General features: G+C 44.6%; 1 pseudogene; it reads right to left on the reverse strand.

Annotated features, from left to right (window-relative positions):
- LOC147662784 (sentrin-specific protease 1-like) overlaps positions 1 to 18416 on the reverse strand; it is a 58522-nt pseudogene extending 40106 nt beyond the window's left edge.
- Positions 18417 to 19343: the final 927 nt, after the last annotated feature.

Genomic DNA, 19343 nt, shown 5'->3' on the forward strand with positions numbered 1-19343 from the left:
TTAGTTTTGTTCCTTTCCCTTGCAGTAAACGTTTGGTCCTGAAGAGAACCCTGACAACCACAGGGCTCGAAACGCGTCGACCTACTATGTCCCAGGTCACCCTCTAAAAGTCTGCTCTAAAGGAACCCTTAGGGGAACTAGAAAAAATTGTACTGTTTTCCTTTATTTGCCCGAAAAATTGAAATCTAATTTGAAACAGACAAAAATCAGACTGTTCATTGGTTGAAATCTAATTTTTTGTGTGTCACTGGGACCAGAGTGCATGTTTTGTATGAATGGAAGGCCACGAATGAGTTGTATGGAAGTTGTTTATTCCTTGTACATACCGAATTAATTGTTCACTTTGTGTTGTTTGTATATATATGTATATAAAAAATGTTGTGTTCCCTTGCATAAAATCAAAAAATGATGCAGATCAAAAATTTCAATAACGAAAGAAATAAATAACATTGCAATTTATAAAGCAGGTGTGCATGTCTTGTGTGATGCACGCCGTGAAGTTGAACAGTTTATTCTAAAGAAATTCCCCAGCACTGGCAATCGTTGTGTTTACTACGTAGACTATATATCAGACACCATAAAAACCCAACCAGTAATGCTGTGGCGCCGAATTTGGGTAACTGAACAATGTCATCTAACAAGAACAATTATACAAGACATTTTGACACTTGATCATTGTGCAAAGATTAAATGGTTAACATATGTTAAAGCTCTATTAACAGATCTAGGATATGAAAATGTTTTTGTAAGACCGTCAACGTTAACTGAGATCTCAAAGGCAGAGTTAAAAAAAGCATGTCTGGCTCATTTGCGCCAGATACGCCTACTAGGAGAGATCCAGAAACCATCTGTTCAATACAGCTTATTAGCTCAGACTGTGTTCTCCATTGAACCTTACTTGATGTAAATGTAAATGTGGGTGTACTTGTAAAGCGCACTGTGACTCCATGGAGTATCCTGGCGCTGAAGACCGCTGGGGAACCCGTCCTGGTTTTCCCCGTGAGATGGTCCTTTTCTGGGTATCTCCAAGGTGAAACCAGGTATCCCTGGTGTCTGTGGGGGTCCATTGTAGAGATGAGGCAAGCTTAATGCCCAGAGTTGCCGAGTGGGTTCCCTGGTTAGAGTAGGCACTGAGGTGAGAATTATCGCATCCGTTTTGACCCTGGTCCACAATCCTGCCGCGTCGGGAATTGAACCCTGGTCCCAGACCGTTCTCTGCTTACGGGTCTGCCGCCTCTAACCAGTGAGCCACACCACTCCACAGTACAGATTAACCCAATTTGAAAAGATGTTGCTGACCCGTTTTAGATTTAATATGTTTCATTTAATGGTCTCATTTCCCTTTCAAAATGACTGGCCATCAAAATCAATCCCCTGTCCCTGCGATTCTGTTTCCTTACAATCGACTATACATACTACTCTATTCTGCAAGTTTTATATAGAACCACGAAAGAGCTGGTTATTGCCCATACTTAAAATCTGGGGCCTGTGCCAATGTCGTCCAGCATATCTGGCCCTTCAGTATCTTGAAGACGAAAAAATAGCAAAAGCAATGGTGCGCTTTCTTAAATTTTGTACTCGTCATCGCTTAAATCTTTGAAAAAGATAAATTCATTTGTCTGCTTAAATCAAGGACTGTTGAAGACATTGTAAAAACTGTATGATATGGCTAAAATGTTATGAATTGAGTCTTCTCATTTAAATTGATTTTAATTGTATAGAAATAACTACATTTTAAAAATGTTTAAGTAATTTTTCCTAAAAATTGTGAAAACTGTATAAAATGTACTGCACGAACTTTTATGGTGTTTTTACAAATTTGAACAACCGAATAAAGTTGATTTGATTTGGATGCTTTTATTTTATTTACTATCCTTTTCACACTTTCTGTAAAGGTATTTTGATATTGAGAGTTGGCGAAGTTGTATTAATTAGGGTGTACTGTGAATATTTGTCATGTGACGCATTAAAAGAATGAATGGTTCCTTTTGTGCTTCGAGGACTGACAATCAAGTCACAACAATAGGTTCTGTAATGAAGCCTAGCTCGGGTTTGATTGGCAGACGACGTCAACACAAAAGCGCGCGCTCGGCTTTCATTGTATTCTTTTACAGAGACAGCGAGAGAAGACGCTTCACCTTTCATATTGGGTTCCTTCAGCAGTGACACTGAAAGTACGGCCCAGGGGCCGCATGCGGCCCTCCTGCCCTATAGGTACGACCCTCTGGTCAACAGCAGCCCTGGACTGCTGTTTACTCGGCAGAGTACTAACATTAAAATGTTATATACACGTGCGAGCGTTTTTCTTTAGATGCTAATTGCAGCTGAGAGTTATTGACTAGGGTGTCTCCAACAACGCAACTTCAAGAAGGCCTACATTTATAAAGACATCTTGCAGCAATCGTGAAAAAAATTGACAAAGTCTCTTCAAAATTAAAAAAAAATGTCTGTCATTAACATAAATAACCTTTCACCTTAGTAAAGCTGATTTTATCAGCGCATCAAGAAGTATTTTTTTTTATAGGGTGACAGTTTTTAAACATGAATTTAGAAACATTCATGCTTCCCTACCATCCTGGAGCAATGCCAATAGTGAACTAAGAAGCAAGTCAGTTAACATGTGCACCCTTTGGGTGCCTGAGGTTGCTACCATACATGAACATTATAGTTTATCATATGAAACACTTGAGACGTTTTTGAACAGCGCACATTCTGAAGTCGTGTATTTCGAAGACCTCTTGTTTGTAAAAATAAAGGAATTCAGTTCATTCAGTAGATGTACATGCTTCGCTTCCCCTCACACCCATCTTATACCCCCCCCCCCCCCCCCCCCCGCCCCCCCTCCCCCACATACACACACACACTCCCTGCTGGTGTCTGGGCGGTCCTAGGTCCCATCCGCGACCAAACCTTCTTGCCCCCGGGAAATGTTTGCGAGTATCTATACTTCAGAAGGTCTACGCACCCTGCCCTGCAGAAGTGTCGAAAACAAAGCTGCAAACACCCCCAATGCAACTGGCTGCATCAGGAGGGGGCGTGGCCACGCTGAGGCTGAGCAGGTAAGGTCGGAATGAACCGCAGCGGCTCACCAGTCGCATCACTGTGGGAGAAGGGACGGCGACGAGAAACTTCACTGGATTTCACGCCAGGACCCAGCCTCAGAAAACAAGAGCTGGGACCAGAAAAACACAGCTCCGGGCAACAGGGAGCGAAGAGAAGGCTCAGTTCTCCGTGAGTACCTTCAGCATGACTGGCCTTACCGAGCCACTCGCCCCGCTGCAGAACGTGGTAGCGTAACATTTAAATGCACAGAGACAATACCTTCAATGGACCTGTTCTCTCTGGTACCCTTGAAGGATCATCCTTCAAACATGACATTGAGCGACTCAGGGTTTTACATGGGATGAAAAAACTGGGGGGAGGTCTCACGGGGGCGTGGCCGATGCAGTTAAGAGCGTGGCTTAAGAACGCTGTAATTAGAAAATCTGTGCTTAGCATAGTGTGCCGCACGACACTTATTTTGCTGCTTCTGTGAATACCCCAGGGAGTGGGACAGTGAAGGGTGGCACTGCTGCAGAGTTAAGATGTTTCTGTTTATCAACCCGAGGGTGAGTGCAGACATGGAGAGCCTGATAGGGACCCATCTCAGCACCTGATTTTTAGAACGGCCGGTAGTGAGCACCGGCAGGACCCGGCCCACTTAAAGCCCTATAGCGACTCATACTTCCGTAAATAGGACTATGCCAAACCTCTGATAGAAGCACCCTCTACTCTGACAAGAATTTGAGAGGCATTAAAAAAAAAAGATTGAAAATGCAATAGGTCTCGACTTTAGTAAAGTTTAAGCAATTCTGTTTGTAATTAGGTGGCTTTTTAGGTTTGCTTTTGTGTTTTTTAAAGTTTTATGTATATAACATGCATATGTATGCATATATGTATATGTAAGCATGCATTTGAAATATGTGAAATGTAAAAATATAAGCGTACAATATACTATAATTGTATTGTCTCCGTTAACAACCATCACATCCACTAGTGACCTCTGCAACCATGTTGCCACCTATGAGCTAAACCAGGGTCTAAATTGCATATACAGCATGTCTCGGAGATCAATTGTTTAGCACAATTTTTTTTCTATAATTAAACAAAAACTGAATACCAGGAGGAGGAGCCAAGATGGCGACCGGAGCGGACGTGTAGGCTCCCGGCTCCGCCAGCCCTTTAGCCCCGCACTGCTATCCTGCCTGGTATCCTGTCCAACTCATCGGCTGTTTGAGCGGGGAAGACGCGCTGATATCGCCAATGTTTTCCCGGAATCTCAGCTCGTCCGGAATGTGGAAATAGCCTGGTGCTCGTCCCGACGCCATTGCCCCGAGGTAAATCGCCGCTGGTTGCCGGACCTCGGCGGAGCGGAGACGGCCAGTCTGCTTGCAGGGCGCTTACGACCTGAGTGGAGCTGCTTTCCCTGGATCGCGTACCACAGCGCGTTGGACGCCGTGGAGTACTGAATGTCGCTACTACCTCGCGACTGAAGAGAGGATCGCACTACACATCCGGCCCCTTTGTTCTGTGCTGGGAGAGGACGGCTCCGACTCCATTACGGGGCTTTCCCGGGCTTGGTTGCCCGTCCGTTCACCACGATTGCCTGTTCTGGCCGATGGGGGCTCCTCACCGGCGACACTGGACTGCAACTGATGGCGGTGGGAGACGGGACATCCGCTGGTCCGTGTTGCACCCCCCCACGTGTTGTGACTGGCTTGTGGGCGCTATGGAGGTTCCTGCCGACTCGCGGGATGGAGATGGTCATCCGCCCTTGCCCTGTGCTTGCGGCGCCGTGGCCGTGTTGGAGACTAACTTGCCTACATCCACCTGTGTCGTGGGCATGGGGGGCACGCAGCCTACCCTGTCCTATGGCGATGTACTATCTGCCCTTGGTGAACTGTGAGCGACGCTGTTCCAAGACTCCCAGGAGCTAAGCAAGAAACTTGACGACATAGCCTTCGATTTGGCGCAGATTCGGAGGGACTGCTCCCAGCAGCGATTGTTCACTCCCCTGTTGGTACCTATGACTGCTACTGTGTTGCCAAGGATTTCCAGCGGTGCTGAGATTCGTGACGACTGGACTGGCGCTTGCAGACGATCACTTACTGACTCTGCCTGTGATACATTGTTCCCACATCTGGTGACTGCTTCATTGTATTCATTACCACTAACTGCGATGGGACTGCCGGCGAGGCGAAATCTGGCCCCCTTGAAGACTCTCTCATTAAAACCTCCGTTTTTTCCCCTGATGTATCTGTGTTCTCAAGACAATTTCGAGACTCTTTTGGCTGTGATCAATGTATGGTCGGGTATGTGGCGCCGTCCATTTTGTATTTATGAGTCTCCCCCTTCTTCTCTGCTCCCATTTTGTTTCTTTGTTGTAGAGGGGGTCGGCATTCGTCAAGGAAAGCGTACTGATGGGCGTCCGAGATCGGGCCAGGGTTAGGCAGTTTCTCTGCTGTATTGCTTTCTTACCTGGCGGGGATTGGGTTGAGAACGCTATGTGGAGGGGCTGTATGGAACACACGCAGTATGTAGCTTGCTTTTCCCATCCGGGGGTGGCGTCCATTTCGCCTTTCTTTAGTCTTTGCACTGCCTGGGGCGGCCATCTTAGTCTTTGTTCCAGCTGGGGCGGGCTCCGGTCGGGTACCAGGGGGTAGTGATCGCTTGCGGCCTGCATAGAGCTAGGGGTTTCCAGGTGTTAACTTCTGCTGGCCTGCTAGAGGCGGTTTCGAACTGCGGCGCCTTTTCGGCGCATATTGACGTTATAGCTCCTCACATTTATTTTGATATTCTTGTCTATCCTGACACCTTCGACTGTGAGATGGAGCTGCTCATATCCTGTTGTCCAACTTTAGATGGGGTGGTGACTCATGTGCTACTTCCGTGTCCTGGGTGTACCTGATTCCGTTCCCCCTTTGATTTTATGGCCTTTGATTTTCTCGATTCAAATGGCGTAGGTATTGCAAATGGCTAGGTGCCCGGGAGCTCTGTTATTGTATTGGCTCCTCCCCGCCTTCTTCTTTTTGGGAGTGGTAGATTAGCCTAGTCTTTTCTTCCTCCCTATTTTCAAGTGTGAAAATTTCTTTTCTTTCCACCATCTTTTCTGCGCTTCAGAACTTTCTTCTCGTTTCCTTCTCTTCTCTTCTATTCTTAGTCAATATTTCGGGTTCTTTAATGGGCGACAGGCACTTTGCCGGGGGGGGTAGGCCGTAGCCTCCGCAATGATGTAGGGTGGGGGGTTAGATTTATTTTTCCTTACTTCATTTCTATGGGCCTTATTTTTCTAAATTTTCTGCGCTTTCTTGTCCTGTTTTCTGTTCTGGGTCTGTGACAGGGATTGGTAGGGAGTGGGTGGTGCTGTGGGTGGTACGTAAATGCGGACTGAGACTCCGGTTGCTTTGCACTGTACTGCCATAATTGACGGGGTGTTCCCCACCACTGTTGTTTCTTATTGCTGCTGCCTGCTCATGTTGTGACGCTAATATACGGACTCAGTTCTCCTGACTCTATTCTTTCCTGCTTATATTTAGATAAAAAAATTTAAAAATTTAACCTTCAATGCTCCTTCTCCTTGGCGACATAACTCCATCCAGTGTACCTGCTATCAATTGTTGCTGTATTGCCTGATGCCGCTGAGAAACCGTATTGCTCGCACCTGTGCTTAAAGTATTGTGGCCGGCCGGATGGTTGTAGGCCCGTATTTGTTTCCTTTTTCATGCACAATAAAGGTTTTCAAAAAATTAAAAAAAAAAAAAAAACTGAATACCAATTTAAAAAACATCCTCAAATTAGCCTGCAAAGTATCTAGGTTATTGCGTCATTTAAAAGAATCGCAGATGGTCGGCCCCTTTTACCTAAGAAGTCTTCTTAGCAGAGGTGGCAGACAGGCAACAACATTCAAACATCAAAAGAATAACTTTGAAAGCTGCATGAAAACAAAATTAACCCCTGAACTAAACATGGCCGGACAATAAATTTGAACAATGGTCATTGCTGTAATCATACTACCAACGGAAGAACCCCTTGGTGTTAGAGATATTATGTGGAACACACACTCAAATTTATGAAGTTATATTTGGCTTGTCCCCAATTCCGACAGGGCATGTTCCATCTCGCTATCAGATGGGTTCTAATTTCTTGACAAGCAATTCGTGTATGGAACACAGAAAACCAGAATGAAGGAACCAGATGTGACCACAATCAGGAGGATGGACGAGCGCATCCGAAAATGCTCACAGGAGGATAGAGCTAAGGAGTATCTGGAAGACTGCCATGTCTCCAAGGGTATAGGCATGGGGAGACACATCTGTTTGACTGTAACTAGAGTCTGCGTGACACGATCTGTGTCACGCAGACTCGTACACAGAGGACCGGCTGCCCTTTCACGGTCAGCAAGTGATTTCATCCTAGCGTCTTCATTTAAGTCCATCGTTGTGCTTTTTGAACACACCTTCACAAGTTCCTATCCGTTCTTTGACAGTGGTGCCTTTGACCACCGTCCGGGTGTTTCGTTCACAGTATGAGCTCTCATACAAGCTATGAGGTCCTGATGAGAACCCCATGAAATTATTAAGGGTTCGAAATGCGTAGACCATTCTACAACTCCATAAGACTGTTAAATTCATAAGACACTTGTTGTAAATTCTGAAAAGAAGCTGATTTGCTTTTGTTGAAACTTTTGTCTATGGTGTTTATCAAAAAATCCCCCGTGTTTTCATTTCATCCAAATAATCAGTTTGTGACATTACAATTGTACATAAAGTCCTGAGTGCTTGTTGTTGTGTATGAGAGAGTGACTTATGAGTGTGAATGTTGATCAACTTGGTATGATATGTGGTTTTTTTCACTAATTGTTGTGCTATTAATGTTTGTTTTAAGCAAATGTCATTTTTATGAATAATGTTCCCTGTATTGTTTGTGTTCAAAATGTGTTGAATTGCTGGTAAACTATGAACCAACATATTCTTTTCAAAAAACTTTCTTTATAAATAAAAAAGATTTATTCCGTGAACTGTGTCACTGCCCCGCACTTAGTTTAATTCTTGGCGCGCAGGCAATTTGAGGTAAATAGAAGTCTCAGTATTGGCTTTCTTGTTGTTTTGTAACTAGAGATAGGGCAAGTTCAGAATATTGCCACATTTTTAGAAACATTTGGCCCATTAGAGCTAGCTTTTTGCGTTAAATCTGCAGATTATGCAACAGATGATGGGTTCGATCATGGAATATGCTGTAAATCACAGGCCTTGGACTCAGATCAGTCTGGATTGTTTTACTTTGTAGAATTTTACTTGGGACCAGTACCGTGAAGTCATTTGAAATGCGTGCATTTGAGGCAGGATTCCCTTATTTCTCTATTGTGGTGGCAATTTTATCATACACATAGTTGGTTTCGAAGATGCATTAACAATTCTCAAAAACCTACAAGAAAGTGTAAAAAGCAAACTGTGCAATCTGTGAAAATTCCAAATGCAACCAGGTGTTGTGTACAAATATAGTTAGCATCTCTGAAACAAAAATTTGTTTCGGCTTTTCAGATTCTTCACGGTTACAAAATAAAATGTCTTTTTTATGGTGGTTGAGCATGAAGATAACATTGTGTGAGAACAGTGCTGGCTTCTGTTCACCGAGGCCCACATCCAAAGACACAAGTCCTTGGTGGAATCAGAGTCTGTCCCCAGCTTCAACCTGTCACAGATATCTGAATAAAAGTGGACCTTCATTCGTCTATCAAATCACAGACTTATGAAAATTGCCATTTAATAGACATATTAAAGTGATGACAACTACACACAGAAAAAAGTGACTTGTATAAAAGAAGGCTCCTAAATTTGGTATTTCCTCAAAGATCATCAGCCTGGCATATAAAATGTTTCTAGGGTGAGTTTGTATTCAACGGATACTGTAAATTGCGCAGAACATTCTGGGTCACGGTTCAATATATTCCAGTTTTTAATCAGAATGCACTCAAGACATCTACAGGCACATGCATCAAGCAATTTTGGAATTGCAAACCGTGCGAATCGCAAAATTCGGCCGTTTGCGATTCCAAAATCACTTTTTGGGATGCATCATTCATTTCTCATGTATCGCAATTTAAGAATTTGCAATTTTTTGCGATTTCTCAAATTGCGATAGCATTTAAGGAATCTCAAATTTTGCGATTCCTTAAATGCTAAGCATGATTAATTTTAATTTGCGAATTCGCAATTTTGAAGGGAAAAATTACCATGAAGTAAACCTTCATGGTAATTTGCGAAAAGTTTCAAAAATGCAAATAAATGCATTTTTGAAACTTACATGTTGCACACACACATGCCCTTGGGACATGTGTGTGAGTAAAATGTACTTACATGACATTCCAAGGGTGAATGCACCCTTGAAATTGCATTCTCATATTGCGATTCCTTAATTGCGAATTCGCAATATGAGAATGCCTTCCCATTGATTCCTATGGGCTTCTAGGCCCATAGGAATCAATGTAAAGCGTTTCCTTATTTGCGATTCGCAATTAAGGAATCGCAAATAAGGAAAATTAAGAAATCGCTAAAACTTTTGCGATTTCTTGATGCATAGGAATTTGCGATTCCTAAATTGCGATTCCTTAATTTTCGCAATTTAGGAATCGCAAATTCCTACAATGATGTATGTGGCTGCTAGTACCTTTGTAATTTTTGTCCAGTTCAGCCGCCCGGGATGGGTTCATGAACTGCAACTTGGCGATCAATTTTAAACACAAATGGCGGGGTGGTTTTTCCATTAGGGTTCTGGGGATGCGGTCATCTGAAGCTCCTACACAGTGGTGTAGCAACGGGTGAGGTGCACGAGTTTTGGGTCCTACCGGCCACCATGTGGGGTGGCCCTTACGGGAATCACCAGCACCCCAGCGCCATTATAGCAAACATGGTGACCGCCACGGGTGGCACAACGTCTGGCTACACCACTGCTCCCACATGATTACCTCAAAAAATATTATGTTGATACATTTATTCAGAGATAGGATTGTATCTCTAAACAAATCAATGAATTTAAGTCTGGGCTGTCTGTCCCATGCTGCCTACCCCGCCTTGGTCTGAAGCAGGAGAAAGAAGAGAGGCAGTAAATCAACTTTCTGCAATGTGATGCATGATGCATGGATTACCTTTCTAAAGCCTGTATTTTTCATTGTAAATGTAAATGTACAGGAATTTATATAGCGCAAATCACCACTGGTTTCTAAGCACTTGCTTAGGGAACCTGTCCTGGTATTCCCCTGTGAGGTAACCCCAGAAGGGTATCCGCAAGGTGAAAGCCAGGCATCCCGCTGCGAGGGGCTGTTGTGGAGATTAAGCAAGCTATTGCCCAGAGTCGCAGAGTGTGAACTCATGAATGGAGTAGGCACCGGAGCGAGAATTGTCGAGTCCATGGACATTTAGGACTCAAGACCCGCCGAGCCGGGAATTGAACCCTGGTCCCGGGCTGACCTCTGCTTCCAGGTCTGCCTGCTGTAACCAGTGAGCCACACTTCTCCACGTAATCTATGGTGTTGTCCACTGCTGCTAGTGACCCTGTCAGCATCACAGTTTCAGGCACTGGAGCCTTCATCCCTGTGTGAGCCCAGATGACTGTCATTTGCAGGCATAGATACCACTCGTTGCCATCCATCATGCAGAGGAATTCGATACAACCATCTGTAATTTGGAGCCTTGTCCTCAGTAATAATACATGTTATAATACTAAGCCTTTATTATGTATCATCGTCAAATTCACTTTATTTCGGTTTGTTAAAACATTAAAGGGCACAGCCACACAGATCAAGTTAAAACATTCTTAATTATAAAACAGTCAATAAAAATACACAAATGATTAATAGTAAGTACTCTAATATACATGATAAAATGGCATATCATAGTTATGCTGTCGCGGACAAGATAGGACAGGTGATGGGGCCAGATAAATAAAGTGCTAGTGCATTAGCAGCAATTGCCTAAAACAGTCATCAGATTGTTATCCCAAAGGATGCATTGACGGCCCTTTTGCACCTTAGCAACACCCGTATACAAAATCCTGTTGCAACATATTGCTGCACACAGTGAAATTCCATAAAAACAAATACATACAATTTAAAAAACGTGCATTTCGAATTATAAATAAGTCCTCGTTGCCGGGTCATCACAATTGCCATTTTATATATCAGGGCCGGGGGGGATTTCAACAGTGCCTTCCTTCTAATCGCCCAACAGTGACCTAAGAATTTCGTTGTTGCACAGGCTAACAGAGGTCTGGCATCTGATTTTAAAATGTGCATGGCCTCCTCTGAGTTTCGAGCCCCTAATTGTCTGCACACGGGAGCTAGCCATTTACTCCTTGGTTTCACATAGGCTGGGCAGACGAAAAGAACGTGGCCAGTTGATTCGTATGGACAAGCACAAGAAGGACAACCCTTGGAGCGGGTTTTATTGTTCATCCAAGAGTTTGTAAAGACATTAATAAGTAGGCTACCATGCCTGAACTGGGTGTACAATCAGCTGGGACCTTGATGACATCAAAAAAGCTTTCGAGGGAACAATTGGGTTTCAAATTCATAGGTATCAGCTAATTGGATTAAGCAAATTTGTTCTGATGAACCCATGCTCAATAGAGTTGCTTCACATGGTCACTGGTATAGGTCAGTGGATGGCCCATAGCTTGTTTCGGCAAGCCAATGCTTGTCCGAAGGCTATCTACATGGTTGATCCAGCTGATCTTATTGCTGGTGTCTAAGTCTAGCACATCACGGAAGGCTTAGGCATACAATGCTAATTCTGGGATGGAGGCCAATCTATGCAAGAAAAACAATGGGCGAAGTCTCACCAGAATAGAATAACTTTATTGTACAGTTAATTAAAACTCACAATATTAAAAAACTTCCATAATTAAAAATCATATAAGCCTTGTTTTACCTTTATGTTATAAGAATGAGAAGAAAAAAGTATTTTGCACTCTATAAATCACCAGGTCATTGATTGTCTTTATGCCCAGATCGAGTTCGAGAGGCCGCCTTGCCCTCAGTAATGATATGTGTTATCATACTAACCCTTTATTGTGTATATTCTGCTGAGTCCCCTGGTCATTCTACCCTCCCCCACTGAGACACCCTAGGCCCTGGCTACACGTCGCTGGCCCTTTTAGAAGTGGAGCTGCTGTATTTGTTCTCTGGTGAAATTAATCCCAGTGATGAGCAAGGTTTATGTTCTTTTGCTAAATTGATCCAAATATCTGAGTCAAGCACAAAGGGGGAAATATGTGCTTATAAACAGTTACATGCTGTGTGCTTTCAAAACGGAGACTCTCGTTATGCTCTTAACATTATTGCTAAAAACATGGATTGATTTGCAATGAATGTTAAAAACGTTAAGGCAATGCATGTCAGTGATTTAGGGCCAGATGCAACAAAGGGTTTTGCCCATTCTGTGTCTATGGGAAAATGTGTTCATGCATATGGCCCTTAGTTCTTTCTTTACTTCACGTTTTACTTAATATTTTTATTCCGCAAGAATGTTATCTATTTCATCATGTCTTGTTTCGGAATTTTTTATGTGCATTTCATTGCTCTTGAAAAGTGCATATTTTAGTCGTGCCAGGGGTTGTGAAGGGCTTTGATTAAGATATCTGGCGCTGAGGCTGAAAAGAAATCAAAGTGCCTGTCAGTGGGTTGGCCTCTCTGTAGATCAAACAGAAAAATGGTCATGTATTCCAGGTGCAATGGAAATTCTCTGTAAATATGTCCGAAGGGGGCATACAGATATCAAAATATTTACATATCAAAAGTTAAAAAAAATATGTGCTTAAATGTGAGTGAGTGCAATGAATGTTTGGGAGTGGTGAAGTGTGGGAGATACATGGAAGTGCATTGAGAGTGAAAAGAGAGTGCTGAGAAGGAAAGAAATGAGATTGAAGGTGTGCGGATAGATGAGATGTACTGAGAAAAAAGGCATATATATCTAACATAAAGCACACATAACTGAAGGCCAATACTCTTTCCAAAGACCTCAATAATATTTAATTCACAGTCCCAGAGTTAAAGCATTTCCAATGTTAATTACTTATAACACATCATTGTTGTTACTCATTTAACTTAAACAGAGAACAACCATTGACAAAGCATATAGAACAGGGAGATTTTTTGGTGTATGACAGTTGTTATATATCTGGATGCAATAACATCTCAGAGAGAAAACAAAATACAAGCTGGTTAGCACACTATCTTAATCCCTGAAGTGTATTTTAATTTTATTTTAGTTTTAGAGAGCCCTGACTTTTTTCATCCTACTTAAAGACCTGTCTGGACATTTTCTATATGACTGATTGCATCCAGCAGCTGTGGGCGCTTCCCAAAGCCTGGTTAGAGCATTTCTTTCTTAAGTAGATGCTGCTTGCCGTACAAGACATTAGCAACCAGACACTTTGCACATTACAGTAACAGTTGAACATATTAATGCAGTAAGATATGGGGCAGTTTTTAATATCTTTAATATTTTAAGACTATACGTTCCCACTGCTTTATAGACCTTGCTTTCTCATTAAATTAATTTGCTTTAAAATGTGCCATTTACCAATTTTTTCACGAGAGAAGGACCCCCCCCGGACCCCAAGTTTGTCTATTAAACTTGCTTGCTACATAAAAGTCATATCCAACTTTTACGCCTCACCACTTTTTAATGTCACCTACTACTATTGAGAAATGGTAAAACACAAGGCTTTGTCTTTAATGCAAGATTGATATTGTAAAAAAAAAGATAAAAAGAGTTCCATTTAAAGGTCTTCAATACTTCTTGGTCTTGGTCCAGCCTACATATTTAAGTTCCAAAAATATAGATGTTTAAAGAATCGCAACATCTTTCACTTTTTCTGTCATTGACACAACAATTTTGCTTTCCAGCTGATAAAAGCCTTACAAGCCAATCAATCAATCAATCAATCAATCAATCATAGCATTCGTAATGCGCACTACATACCAGTGAGGGTCTCAAGGCGCTGGGGGGGCGGGGGGGGTGCTGCTACTGTTCGAAGAGCCAGGTCTTCAGGAGTCTCCTGAAGGTTAGGATGTCTTTGGTCTGCCATAGGCGGATGGGGAGGGTGTTCCACGTCTTGGCGGCAAGGTGGGAGAATGATCTGCCGCCGGTGGTCACTCTTCGTTCGAATGCGGGGGATGGTGGCGAGGGTGTGGTCTGCGGAGCGGAGCTGGTGGGCGGGGTGTAGAGGCTGAGTCGTCTGTTGAGGTACGCTGGTCCGGTGTCGTGGCGTGCCTTGTGTGCGTGGGTGAGGAGCTTGAAGGTTATCCTCTTGTTGATGAGGAGACACTGTAGGTCTTTCAGGTGAGGTGTGATGTGGCTGCGGCAGGGGATGTCGAGGATCAGGCGTGCAGAGGCATTCTGGATGTGTTGGAGTCGTGTCAGGAGTTTGGCCGGGGCTCCTGCGTAGAGTGCGTTGCCGTAGTGTAGTCCAGTCTACTGCTGACGAGGGCCTGGGTGACCGTCCTTCTATTTTCGGTGGGGATCCACTTGAAGATCCTTTGAAGCATGCAGAGGGTGTTGAAGCAGGAGGAGGAGACGGCGTTGACTTGCTTTGTCATGGAGAGTGTGGGGTCGAGGATGACCCCTAGGTTTCGTGCATGGTTGGTGGATGTAGGGGGTGCTCCTAGTGCCGTTGGCCACCAGGAGTCGTCCCAGACCGAGGGGGAGAAGCCGAAGATGAGGACCTCTGTCTTTTCCGAGTTCAGCTTCAGCTTCAGTCTTCATTCCTGTGTGGAGGTTGGTTTTGGTGGTGTGGGGGTCCTTGGTGAGCGAGAGGATCAGCTGGGTGTTGTCGGTGTAGGAGATGATGTTTAGGTCGTGCTGTCGTGCGACGTGGGCGAGTGGTGCCATGTAGATGTTGAACAGCATTGGGCTGAGAGATAAGCCTTGGGGTACGCCGCAGATGATCTCGGTGGCTTTGGAGCTGAAGGGGGGAAGCGGACGCTCTGGGTTCTCCTGGAGAGGAAGGAGGTGGTCCAGTCCAGGGCCTTCTCTTGGATTCCGGCGTCGTGGAGGCATGCTCTAAGTGTGCGGTGGCAGACTGTGTCGAAGGCGGCTATCAGGTCCAGGAGGATGAGGGCCGCGGTTTCTCCGCTGTCGAGCATGATCCTGATGTCGTCGGTGGTGGCGATGAGGGCAGTTTTGGTGCTGTGGTTGCTGCGGAACCCAGACTGGGATGGGTCCAGGATGTTGTTCTCTTCGAGGAAGCTGGTTAGTTGTTTGTTGATGGCCTTTTCGATGACCTTCGCCGGGAACGGGAGTAGGGAGATGGGTCGGAAGCTCTTGAGGTCCTTGGGGTCCGCCTTGGGTTTCTTTAGTAAGGCGTTGATCTCTGCATGCTTCCAGCTCCATGGGAAGGTCGCTGTCTCGAAGGAGATGTTGATGGTTTTCCGGAGGTGGGGTGCAATGGTGATGCTGGCTTTGTTGAAGATGTGGTGTGAGCAGGGGTCTTCCGGGGATCCAGAGTGGACGGTGTTTGTGATCTTGATGGTGTCGTTATCGTTGATAATGGTCCAGGCGAGCAGGCGGTTGGTGCGGGTGGTGGTCGTGGGAGCGGGGGTGTCGGCTGTTGCCGGGGTGGTGACGGCATCGAAGCTGTTGTGGATGTCTGTGATCTTGCAATGGAAGAAGGGGGCCAGCGAGTCGCACAGGTCTTGTGACGGTGGGATGTCATTGGTGTTGGAGCTGGGGTTGGAGAGTTCCTTCATGATGCTTAAGAGCTCTTTGCTGTTGTGTGCGTTGTTGTCTAGGCAGTCTCTGAAGGCGGTCCTTTTGGTGGATCTGATGAGTTGGTGGTGTTGGCGGGTGGCGTTCCTGTGGGCTGTGTAGCTTTCTGGTGTTCTTTCGCTGGTCCAGTTTTTCTCTAGTTTACGGCAGGTTCGCTCGGAGGCCTGGAGGTTTTGCTGGTGTGGGTGTTGGGGGGCTTCTTGAGCGGGGCGAGGGTGTTGGCACAGTCGTTGATACATTGTCTGAGGCTGCGGCGTCGGGATCGGTCGGGTCTGCGGGTGGGCTCTGGGCGAGGGCGGCGGTTAACTGATCCTCGGTGATCTTGCCCCAGCTCCGGCGAGGCATCTGCTGGGTGCGGTCGTGTGTGGTGGGTTTCCAGAAGGTGAAGTGGTGAAGTGGTAACATAATCAGCAAATATTCCACAATTGCTTCCAATCATCTGCTGTGGAAATCCCTGACTGTTTTTGTTTAGAAGCTGCCAAACGTTACCATCAAATTCTTTTCCTATCTTGTCTGAACTTTCTTCCTTTAAATATTGCATTAAATAGCGCATTAATATCCTGAAAGCTTCCATGTTCTTCCCACCCATGGAGCCATAGTATGTGATGTTTTTTTTCTGACATCCACCACTGCCTGTCATCAACGGACACTGAGGTGAATAGGAACAAGAATCACGCCTACTGAGAAAATGTAAAAACATTTTGTTCCACCACTACACTGCCTGATATCCAGCACTTTTCACTTTTGTAAACAAAAATGTATTAAATGCATGGACCCTGGGAAATCATTTTCTTCCATCAACAAACTCATGTAGAAGTTTATTACCTCATCATTAAGGCAGCCTAGGGTGTTTAGTGTAAACATACCTTTTCTTGGTTTCCAGTGGAAAAATCTGTCTGGCTTTTTTTCAACATTTCCTGTGTGAGTTCAGGAAATTCCTCTTACTTTGGTCTTCTGGTAACAACTGTCTGTTGTTCTTGGACGATGGCAACAAGAATCTCTTTCTTCAGTGGTACACAGAGACTCAAATCTACAGAGTCTTGTATTCTCTGGTTATGCAATTTAGTGCCAAAGCTTTCTATTCCTTAATCTTTTGAAATCTCTTCCGGTCTTGTGAATTGTGCAAGCTACTTAGTTCTTTGATACAAAGCTCTGCTCTGAGGAAGGGTTCATTTGGCAGTTCAGGAGTTTTTACAACATTATCAATTTCTATGAAGGATTCTGATCTTTCAGATTGTGAATCAAGGTTGAATCAATTATCTCAATGCCCCCAAGTCACAACTGAGGAGTGGTCACTTGTCTAGCAGGAGTGTCACAGCAGCCGTGCAAGCTTCAACTGATTTTGTTCTTGTAGATACTGCTGGTGTGCATAGGTGGGTACTGGAATCCATGCATCTCAGGAGCTGGGAGGGAAACAAAGTTGACATCATTGTGGCCCAAAAAGACTTCCTTGTAACACCCTGAAGCAGCTGCCAGTAAATTACTTTTTCATCTTCATGAACAGTCGCATCTGTTGCTCTTATTACATCACCATTGTGCCTTTATGGGACTATGATAATATGAACTACCCCATTATGAACTTGTTGTTGGCTTGATGGGAAATTATTTTTTATAGGCAAAATCATGGTGATTCAACTTTCCAACGACAGTAATCAGGGCATCACTTGGAACTTTCCAACTGCTGCGGTATAAGCTTCTACAGGCTTTTTACCTGTATAAACAGGTGAGCAGTGAGTCTTCATTGACCATTAGCAGTAGGGTTGTCAAAAATGACCTTTCAAGTTTGCCTAAACATTACCCTATTGCCAGAGGCTATGAAGCTTTCAGGTGAAGGCATTCCTGTTCGGAACTTCAGAAAGCACAGATCAGTTATATGTTATATGTTATGTCGGTTTATAAAACGCGCTGCTACCCAAAGGTGTCCTGGAGCTGTGCAATGTCTCCCTGGGAGAGTCTGTCCCTGCATTGGACCTATAGCTAAACTGGAAACAACCATGTTTTCAGGCCCTTTCTAAATGATAAAAATTCCATGGCAGACCTTAAATAGAGGGGGAGCTCATTCCAGGCCGACGTGGCTCTGAAGACAAGGCTCTTCCCACCCCAATTCGCCTTTTTGGTCTTAGGGACGGCCGCCCTCTTTGCATCCATTGAGCAAAGTGCTCTTCCAGGAACATACCATTGAATGCGTTTTGTTAGATCTTCCGGGATAGTCCCCCTCAAGGCTTTGAAAAAAAAGCAGAGTGCCTTAAATTGGGCCCGTTGTTTAACAGGGAGCCAGTGAAGGTAGCGTAGCCCATTTCTAACCAACACAAAACTCAGGGTACCTGTGAGCAGCCTGGCCGCCGCGTTCTGCACCATCTGTAATCTGTTAAAATGTTTCTTGGAGATGGTCAGATACAAGCTGTTACAATAATCCAGGCGGGAGAGAACAAGAGCTGATACTACTGTTCTAAAGGTTTTATCCATGAGAAGGAGTTTTATTTTCTTTAGTGTTTTCAGAATAAAAAAGCTGGTGGATACCACGCTACTAACCTGGTCACCAAAAGTAAGGGTGTTATCCACAATCACTCCCAAGTTTTTAACCTTCCGTACCAGTGGTGGCGGGGTGCCCATATCGCTGGGCCACCATGCTGGAGTCCAGAGTTTGGGATTAATCCCAAAGGTTATCACCTCTGTTCTGCATGCAGGGACTTCAAGCAGTTGGCAGCCATCCAGCTGGTTATTGCCACCATACAGTCATGGCAGGTTGGAGCCTATTCGTCTTCTTTGCCTCTCTGCAAAGATAACACTATTTGAGTGTCATCAGCGTATGAGGTTAACAGTAGCCTAAAGGATCTTATAAGACAGCAGCCAGCGGTCTCACAGAGACATTAAAGAGGGTTGGGCTAAGTGAAGAGCCCTGGGGAACCCCACAGAGAAGAGAGAATGGTTTGGATCTTACTCCCCCAACCTCTACTAATTGTACTTTGTCGGCCAAGAAAGATCGTAATTAGTTCCAGGCTTCACCCTGGACCACCGCCTTCGATAAACGATCCATCAGAACCTCATGATGGACCGTATTGAAGGCAGCCGACAGATCCAGCACAATCAGAATGGCTGAGCCTCCCACATCCACCGCCTCACGCACTTCCTCCGTAGCTTTAATCAAGGCTGACTCCGTACTATGTCCGAAAGTAACCCATATTGAGAGGGGTCCAGAATGTTGTTATTCTCCAAAAACAGGCTTAATTGCGTGTTCACGGCCTTCTCCAAAATTTTAGCCAGTAATTGGAGATGGGTGATAGGTCTGTAGTTGTTGGGATCGCTATGATCTAAATTTGTTTTTTATATAAGTGGCAGGATTGAGGCGGTTTTCCAGACAATCGGATAGTGCCCTGCCCCCAATATCTGGTTAAGTAAGGAGGTTAGGGTGTTGGAGATTATGATTGGTGACATTTTCATTATCTCAGCCGGACACGGGTCATTAGGGGAGGCAGATCTACAGCCCATCAATAAGTTGTTAACCGTTTTATTTTCCAATGGGGCAAAGTTGTTAAACGT

Source organism: Lissotriton vulgaris, unplaced genomic scaffold, assembly GCF_964263255.1.
Source record: "Lissotriton vulgaris unplaced genomic scaffold, aLisVul1.2 SCAFFOLD_1377, whole genome shotgun sequence".
NCBI lineage: Eukaryota > Metazoa > Chordata > Amphibia > Caudata > Salamandridae > Lissotriton > Lissotriton vulgaris.